The 10170-nt window shown below is 39.5% G+C and overlaps 1 pseudogene; it reads left to right on the top strand.

Moving 5' to 3' along the window:
- Positions 1–1453: 1453 nt before the first annotated feature.
- The window catches only part of LOC131230626 ((+)-neomenthol dehydrogenase-like), a 32177-nt pseudogene continuing 23460 nt past the window's right edge, over positions 1454–10170 (top strand).

The raw sequence follows: 10170 nt of genomic DNA, 5'->3' as shown, positions 1-10170 counted from the left end.
TATTGTCAATGTATCAATGTCGCAAAAAATTATTTATTAGAAAGTTTTCATTTCAATTTTTTTTATATGGGCATATGGTTATATGTAGTGTTGAAATTGTCGAAGATAATATCGATAATATTGTGATATTATTGTTATTGCAATATGGGCAATATTGAGAACACAATCTTTCGTTTCCTTAGCAGTTGTCAAAAATTTCTTGGAGAAATAGTGTTTGTCGATATTGTGAAAGATCGATGGATGTTTGGATGGTTGGATTGATAGATGGGATTGATGGGATGGTTGGATTGATTTCTTACGATAGTACGTGCTTTTAGGCTCCCATTAAATGGAAACTTATTATATATGTATTCATTTTGTAATTTTTGGATTCCTAAATATGCAAAGATGTGTATTTTAACATCTCCTGAAGTTTCGCTGACACGTTTTCCATGTGTTTTCCCACATTTCTGGATATTGACGATATTATCAGCAATACCGATATTGTTTCCGTATCCCCGGCCAATGAAACTTGTAGTGATACTAATACTTCAAACAGTTGTAGAGCTGAAAAAAACAAAAATATGGTAAGAAAATAAGCCCCAGCATCAAGAATGGCAAATGCATAGCTATAACGTCAAGTATCATCTCTTTATTATTATTATCTTAGGCGCTATTGACATTATCAAATCATTGTAATGAGGCATTACTATACTAGACGAGAAATAGAAAGTAGATCATGGCTTGGCTGGCCATACTTTGTAATATATCGGCACTCACAGATGCCCCTGGAATTTCTGATACTAACAGTGTTATTGGCGTCGACGAGTTAGTGAAATCGATAATATTGCGATACTTGGAATAATGAATGTAAAAAATCATTGAAAACATAACTTGTAGTGTAAGCCGAGTAGCATGTGGCATAAGTTATGTAGCGTATTAAATTTTTTTTCATGAGTTATGTAAGCTAAATGCTATCTGCATGCTTAGCATAAGCTATTTAAAAAGCTGGTTTGGACAGGAGATATCCAAGCATGGCAGACAGGTACAATTTCCAAGCCATCCAGCAGAAGCTCTATCCTAATATCAGGTGGTTGCCAGAATTTAACTGAAGAAATGTACCGTTGTGAAAAGACAAGCTAAAATTTTCAAATTTCTAATATCACTGAGGTCCACCTGATGGATGGCTTGGATTATTTACTTCTGCCATGTCATGCTGACTTGTACACTCACGTAAGCTAAGCAAAGCTCTATAGTCTTGTTCTAGTTTTGTGTTCAGGATGCCATTGACATGTTTACTTTTAGCGGCTGAGATTGAATGGATCCACAAATCATTTTCATCCATCTCTTAAAACTTGACCATTGCTCAAGTGGGTTTCATTTGGGGGGCCCATCAGAGGACCTGTCATTAAGGTTCAATCCGGTCCTTTCAATGAGGGCTTTCCCGACCAGATTATAGTTATGTGGGGTCGGGATGAATTCAACAGTGAAGAGATTATGGGGTGAGCCAGATGACCCAACAGCCTTTATGTGCACTGTTTGTAAGAGATTGGAGATATCCTTGAAGGGAACGGATGTGATCAAACCATTCTTTCAGCATCCACGGGGCAGGGTATCATGATCATACACCTAAGAGACCCTATCACAGGCCTTAAAAATGAATTGTAAAATGCAAAAAATGAAACCAAATGGTTGAAATTCAGGCCACTAGATATAGATATACTGTTTAGGGCAAAGACCACCAGGAAGACGGTCAAGACTAGAGCTGGGCATTGAGTTGAGTTGGATAGAGTTAGGGCTGACCTGATTCGATCCGGTTTTGAAATAGGCCTGCCTTGAACTCGATCTGACTCAGCACCGAGTCTGCCCGACCCGATCCAAGTCCTGTTTGGCTTGGACTGATCCCGACCGAGTCTGATCCAGTCATAAGTACTGAGTTAGTTGGCACTGAGTTGGATCGAGAGAGAGAGTCTGATCCAGTCATAAGTACCGAGTTGGTTGGCACTGAGTTGGAGGGAGAGGGAGAGAGAGAGAGAGGGGTGGGTGGTGGTGGTGGATGGCTTGGAATAGGATGATGAGGGAGGGAGAGAGTTTGGGATTGGATTGGGGTCAGGTGTGGCGGGTAGGGTTAGAGATGTTGGAAATTAGATTTTTTTTAATTTTTTTAATTTTATATATATACCCAAATTTGAGTCGAGTCTTTTTTGTTTTTTTTTGTTAGCTTGTTAGTACACCCCACTGTCAGTTCACACTTCACTGTTAGCCACCCCCACTAGGAATCGATACCAAGATCTCAGTGTTGAAACGAGATATCTTTCACTTAGTCTACCACTTGAGCTATTGATCAGGGTGTAATTCGAGTTGAGTTGGGTTTCAGATTTAGGTTAGGGGTTGGGGTTTGGATTGTGGTTTTAGGGATTAGGCTAGGGTTTAGGGTTTAGGTTAGGGTTGGATCAGGTTTGGAATAGTTAGGAGTCGAGTGGAGTTGGTCCAATCCTTAATCAGTTTGTTGGCCTAAGGTGGGGTGTCTACAGGGTATAAGCTACTGAAGATCAAGATCTCCCCTCAACGATATCGCAACGTCAAAAATGTCCTCCCTACAAGATGTGTTTAAGATTACGGTATGCAATCTCTATTATTGTTGCATAGACTATTTGTTTATTCCACTATTCGGATCACAGGCATTGCCACCTGAAAGCGGGCTATCCTGTTACTTCTTTAATTAGATGGAGATGTCAACATATTAATGGGAAATCACAGGAAAATTTCATAGGTTGGATCACCACTTTCCCTTAAGCATGTGTGCGTGTCATAGTTCACAAACCAAAAACTCGACTCAACTTGATATCCAGCTGAGTCGGGTTGACTCGAAGACTCAACTCAACTCAATATTTAATAATTTATTGAAAAATTGTTTCAAGTAATAATAGATATTTGAAATATTTATGAGTGAAAAAGATAGCCAAATTATTGAGTTGATAAACAAACATGCACTCATCCTTGAGGTTGTGTTGAACTGTCCAAGTTAATGAGTCAACTCAACAACTCTTGTCGAGGAAGAGCCGAATCTGAATCGTCAACGAGTTTCTCAACGACTTAGCTCAAAATCTTGTTGAGTCAAGTTGACTCGGTCTAGTTTCAAGTTATGTCGACTTGATTAGTCGTACTGAGTCAGGACCATTTCTAGCTCATCAACAATTATTGTCTAAGGACTTGATTAGTCTTACTGAGTCAGGACCATTTCTAGTTTCAAGTTATGTCGACTTGATTAGTCTTACTGAGTCAGGACCATTTCTAGTTTCAAGTTATGTCGACTTGATTAGTCTTACTAAGTCAGGACCATTTCTGCCTTGTAAAATAGAGTAATGTAGATATGGGGCCCATCTTTTCAATGATCTAAATCGTTTGGACAGTGATCCGAACCCTCTCATCAAATGATCCAGATCGTCTAATTGAGCATTTGTTATAGTTGGACGGATGTCAGTATCTTTGTTTTCGTACTATGGCAGGGATACTCATAGGGGAGAAATTGGGATACAGCCCATTGCATGAAGGGCCCACAGATCAGTGACAAAAAAGTGGGACTCACCCGTACTTTGGTGGACCTGGATGGTAAATGAGTTTGAACCAGTGGGCTCATGGACGTCCATGTCCGGCCCAAGAGCTAACCAACCAGGTCCCAGCCCAGCCCAAATCTGCCTCGAGGCCCATCTGGGCACTCCATCTGATCCATAGCTTAAAATAAAAACATGGAAGCTCGGCTCCAATCGAAACTCAGTCGAGTCGGGTCAACTCAAAAACTCGGACGAGTTCATGCCATTTTTTGGGCATGGATTTGGTGTTACCCTTACCGTAGGGTCCACCTCGATCATATGTTGTATATCCACTCCGTCCATCCGTTTTTTCAGATCATTTTAGGACAATGTATAAAAAATTAAGCATATCCAAATCTCAGGTGGACCACACCACAAGAAACAGTGATGATTGAATGCTCACCAATAAAAACTTCCCAATGCCCACTGTAAGAAGATAAGTAATTTTTATTTTCCATCCAACCATTTGATAAGGTCAAACAGAAGTGGGTGAAGGGAAAAATATAAATATTAGCTTAATCCAACACTTTTGTGGCCTACAACAAGCTTTTAATGGTCATTCACCACTATTTCCAGCGGTGTTCTCCACCAGAGATTTGGATCTAATTAAATTTTGGGATACGTTATTTAAATAATCTAAAACAACGTATGGACGGCGTGGATATGAAAAAAAAAACATCGAAGTGGGCCCCACACGGTAATGGTAACACCCACTAAGCTGTTACCGGGGTAACACCTAATCCGCTCCCTATTTTTGAAACTATGATCTGGAACCGTCCAGGGCTATGCCATCGTGGCCCATTTGCCACCCGAGCTGGGCAGTTGCTATCCAAGCATCATGGAAAAACCACATTAGAATTGGATTGTGAAATGAACGGTTTGGATTTTGATTGATGCAGATAGATGAAGAAAAATTCGAGCTGGCGAGTGGATTGTGGCAGGAGACATATGAAAGGGCAGAAGAGTGTCTGAAAACCAATTACTATGGAAGCAAATCAGTAACTGAAGCTCTTCTCCCACTTCTTCACTTATCAAAATCAGCCAGGATTGTTAATGTTTCATCCATCTTGGGAAGGCTCAAGGTAACAAACTCGCCCGAAATGTGTGGTCCACTTACTTGTTATGGCATGTGGGCATGAGATCTGGACCATTTATCTGGTGGGTCCCGATGCGGATATGTGCTGGCCCAAAAATTAGTCCCATTTGGCTATAAGGTTAGCTGTTGTTGTAAGTGATAAATGGACGGTCCAAAGGAGTCTATTACCCATCCGTGACTGATGTATCGACATGATGGAGACATTGTGGGCCCACCTGATGAGCATGGATTGCTGACTCGGACTCAATCAAGTACGACCCGGCCTAACTGAGTCACCCCCAACATGGTCGAGTCACAACTTGACTCAGGACCGGACGAGTTGGTCCGAGTCACCGACGTGTTTTTCACACGTTGTCAAATTGTCAAACACATGTTTGAGATCTATGCCGTTCATCAGGTGGGCCATATTTTATACTACAGTCCACATACAATAGATACACATACGGCCCACCCAATGAACGGCCAGGATCTCAATAAAGGTTCCACCTTCGCATTCAAAAATGAAAATTTGGCATAATAACATTTCCAACCCCATGGTTTTAGTTCATCCCCAATGAAAAGTTTAAAGAGGAAGTGGACCATGTTGATGGCCTAACGGAGGAGAGATTAGATGAATGGCTACAATCGTATATGAAGGATTTCAAGGAGGAACAGTTGGATAAACATGGATGGCCCACCACAATGTCAGCATATAAGATCTCGAAAGCTACTCTCAATGCCTACACAAGGATTCTAGCTAAGAAATTTCCCACCTTCTGCATAAACAGTGTGCATCTGGTGCTGTGAAAACTGATATGAACTGCTTTTTGTGGACAACCACAGTTGAAGAAGGCGCTGGTGGGCCTGTGATGTTAGTGTTACTGCCTGATAGTGGGCCATCTGGCCACTTCTTTGATCAGATGGAGATGTCAACATATTGATATGAAATCGTTGGAAAATTTCAAGGGCTGTGATTGCTTCTCCATCGTATTTTTTTCAAAATATATATTTAAAATAAAATGAGAGAACTTTAAATATTTTGGTTTACTGAAAATTTAGAATTTATGTTATTTTTGAGTTGTCGGTTTAATCATACATTAAATTTGTCCAGCAAAATTTTCTTATATATAAGATAAGCTTATTATTATTATTATATATTTTTTAAAAGCTTTCACATTTGGGGTACATGAATTTGATTGTACGCAGAGTTATACTAATAGCTCTAATTTATGTCATTATTACATATGCGCTTGTGCACACTACGCTGAGATGAGTTTTTGTGCAGGATGGATGGGTCAAGGTGCGGGTGTTTGTGTATGGAAACTTAGGAAGTTTTATTTGTGCAAGAGTATACTTGGAGTGATTGTCAGGACAAGGTTATAGTCAATGCATCTTAGAAATGGATTTTTATGGAAACAGAAAAACAAATTTAATTTCAAGCCGAGTGACTTACATTATGCTCCGACTCAAATCTATAGGCCTTGTATCTCAAATTATTTTCTTTTTGGCTTTTTATTTTAAATAGACTATTTGATTCAACTAAATATTTTAACATTCTCTACTTTGTTTATCCTGAAAGCATGTGCACATCTTAATTCAAAATGCTAAAAACTCAACTCGATATGCAACTGACTCAGACGTTAATGCGAAGATTGAGGCCCAGATTCAATGTCCACCAAAAAATGTGGAGCCCACCTTTAACGTGGGTTGTCCAACATGTAAGCCCCACCTTTAAAATAGGCCATCCATCGTACGAGCCCACTTTACATGTGGGCTATTTATCATATAGGCCAACATTTTAAGTAGACCATACATTATGTGGGGCCCTATTAATTGTTCAGATTTTGGTTTTTAAAATTAAAATTAAAAAAAAAAAAAAAACTTTGAAATTTCATTTGCTATTGAAAAATGAATTTGAAACAAGCAAAGAAAAAATGTTTTTCCTATAATATAGGAGTTTTTATTTATTTATTTATTTTATATATTTTAAATGTATTAGTCTTTGGATGGGGAATAGTTTTATTTAGAGAAATAACATAGTTGTAAAACAACACGGATAGTCTATGTCACTGAATCAAGGGTGGATGGAGCATAGCCCAAAAATTAATGAGAGAAGACAATATTAGTTATATGATTTTCATTTTGAATGTGGCCTACAAATAATTCAAATTAAGCTGTCTAAATTATGTATTCAAGTATAGATGAATTACAAACTAAAAAAAATAGATAACCAGACAACCGGATTGGTGGACACTTATTGTATGGTTACAGATGAAAACTATCCCATGGTCCTACTTTAAAGTAGGAGTGTCTGCGAATAAGTGGCTAGGATTGTTCAACTAATCTTATTTTGTGAATATTACAAGAGAAAGTGGGTTTCACACTTTGTCCAGTTTGATTCGAGTATATGCATTGCAGGTATTCAATTTTCTCTATGCTTGTGTATAAAGCTTCATGCTCTGCCAGAGTATCAAATAAGTTTCCTAAAATAATATCAGCACAAGAGAAGGGGCGTGGGGCCCAACTTAATGTGTGTTCCTTAGATTCATGCCGTCCATCCGTATTGAAAACTCATTTTATAGTATGATCCAAAAAATGAGGTAGATCCAAACCTCAGGTGGACCATAGTATAGGAGAAATAGTAATAATTGACCATTAAAAGCTTTTGGTGGGCTACAAAAGCTTTAGACCAAGATGATGTTTGTGTGGTCTCTTCACTCAGGTCTTTGTGACCTTATAAACAGATTGGTTGGTAAATAAACATTCCGTGGACCCCATGAAGTTTTTAATGGTGGAGATTTAATCACCAGTACTGTTTCTAGTGGTGTGGTCCATCTAAGGTTTGAATATGATTTGTTTTTTGCATCATGAACTAAAATGAGTTTTCAATACATATGAACGGCCTGGATGTAATCCACATACATCAAGGTGGGCCCCACAGTCAGGGTCCCACTCACCTCAGTGGATCTGGGATCCCCTGAAGCCGTGCCCCAACAAAAGCTACCTCCCTGCCGATCAAGCAATCGGAAGATTCTCTCTCGAGATGCGTTCATACAGTCCTATGGTACCGGTAGCACCACAATTTGATGTGGCACATGCCTCTGTGGGGCCCACATCAACTATAAATCCCATCCACCCCGTCCATCATTTTTATACAGCATTATTACCGCTGGAATTAAAAATCAAGATAATACAAAACTTATATGGACCACAACACGATGAACAACATAATATCATGACTAAGATCTGTAAGTTCACATGGTATGATCCACCTGGGTTCTAGAATGGAAGGATTTTTATTATTTCCAGTCATCGTAGTGAGGATAGTCTGATAAATGAATTAGATGTCATATAAAAAACATAGTGGTCCCAAAAAACATTGAGGAAACTTTTATTGGTTGGATTTTCCCTCTAAAAATTTCTGTGTAGTATGGCCTATCTGAGACTTCATTCGGGCTGATTTTTGTTTTCCTCATCTAAAATCGAATTTCAGACCTAATGGACGGTGTGGATCAGAAGAACAGTTGAAACGGGCCCAGAGCAGCACGGTAGTACACAAGAGAACTAACACAGACGAGCGCACCTCTTTATTTTTCAGAACAACATACATGACCCTTTCAGCTCCAGAAAATCATCAAACGAAGGCATTCGCAATGAAAAGAGCAAACATCTCCAATCCAGTGGAAAAGAGCTACGAATATCTCTCTTCCACTTTTCCCATACACGCTCTCACACGTGTGGATCCCTGTCCATCCACACGTGAGAACATGCGCCAATATGGCATGCATGTGTGAAATCCCTGATTTCCACATTCTTGCCTTAAATCAGGCCGTTTAATCCGGTGGAACTTTATATTGAACATTTTCACTGTTATTTTCAGGTGTGCAGTTGTTACAGGGGCCAATAAAGGAATTGGATTGGAGATCAGTCGCCAGCTGGCATCCAACGGTATTACCGTCATATTAACGGCTGGAGATGAGAAGAGAGGCTTGGAAGCTGTCGCAAACATCAAAGCACATGGGCTGTCTGATGTTGTTTTTCACCAGTTGGATGTGAAGGATTCTGTTAGCATTGCTTCGTTAGCTAATTTCGTCGAAACCCAATTTGGGAAACTGGATATCTTGAAGTATGGAGTTGTTATTCTTTGATCTGGACTTTTCATCTAGTGGGCCCTTTCTAACTCGGCCGAGTGAGCTCGGTTTTGGTTGATATTTAGGACCAGAATCCTCTACAACACCTATTTTTACACACAATAAAGCTTTGTGAACCCATCATGTTGTCTATATGAAATCCACTCCGTCCATCAAATGTGATGCCCAATTCTAGACCCTGGGAACAAAATTCATCCACACCCACAACTCAGGTGGACCACACCACAAGGAATAGTTGGGATTGGACGCCAACCATAGGTTTGTGTGGAGGGCCACAGTGGTGTGAATCTTTCATCAGACCCGTTCATCGTGTGTGATTCACTAGGATGAAGGGATGATAAAAAAAAAATCATTCTGACCCAAAACTCAGGTGGGCCACGCCGTGCCAACTTAAAGATTTTAGCCTAGTTTCACCTTCCTCCCATTAGTGTGGCCCATCTGAGCTTTTTATCTGACCGATCTTTTATATATATAAGGGCTCTCACCTGATGGATGCTATGGATTTTAAATATACAACATGGCAGGCCTCACATAACTTGAGTCTTTCTCGCCTCACATAAAATAGATGGTGTTGGAGTGTAAAACATGGTCTTTTGACTTGGCAAGTCGCCCAACTTGTTTTTGGGATGACTCATTCACAACTGAACTGAGTTGAACTCGGACGAGTCGTGAAACCATGTTTTTATGTTTAAGACAGAGTATTCTGGGAATTTTATTTTAAAATGCAGGTGAACAATGCTGGCGACCATGGACTTATAATAGACTGATGGTGTAAGAGCTTTACAACTCTCAGGTGGTGAGGTGAGACCCATGTCTAATTTTCAGTTTTATACAAGTGGGGCCCATTATTCAGTGATTGAAGCCGCTAATATTAGGGTTCCTACTGTGAATTTCAATGCCCCAAAATCTCCTTTAAAGTTGGCCCACCAAGGAACGGTAAAGAAAGAAAATATAGCAATGGTTTTGTTATATATTTTTGGCCACTATCTTTGAATTTGAGGATTTCATGCACACATGAAAAGTTGGAAATTAATAGCCGGATGGGCCATAGTCCAAGGGGTTGGAATTAAGACCTTTTCTTTAAGAGTAGGTATCAAGTCCACCCAATTGGACCGCAGAAAATTACGGTTCAATCAGTAGATAATATCTAAACTATCAAGTGCATGTGACATGCAACCTTTTAGGTTGGTCTTACATGGAGGATCATCTAAGGCAAAAATCATCTCTATCTACCTTCCAGGTGGGCCACATCATATAAAACAATTTCTAGCCATTAATAAATAGTTAAAACGAAGTGTGGTGCACTTAATGAGTAGATTTTTAAAAAGTTTTTTAAACTGGTGATCTTTACGATAAAGCCAACATATTGAAT

This window comes from Magnolia sinica, chromosome 17 (genome assembly GCF_029962835.1).
Source record: "Magnolia sinica isolate HGM2019 chromosome 17, MsV1, whole genome shotgun sequence".
NCBI classification, from domain to species: domain Eukaryota; kingdom Viridiplantae; phylum Streptophyta; class Magnoliopsida; order Magnoliales; family Magnoliaceae; genus Magnolia; species Magnolia sinica.
Note: the sequence above shows the minus strand (reverse complement) of the source record. Positions and strands in the feature narration are given on the sequence as shown.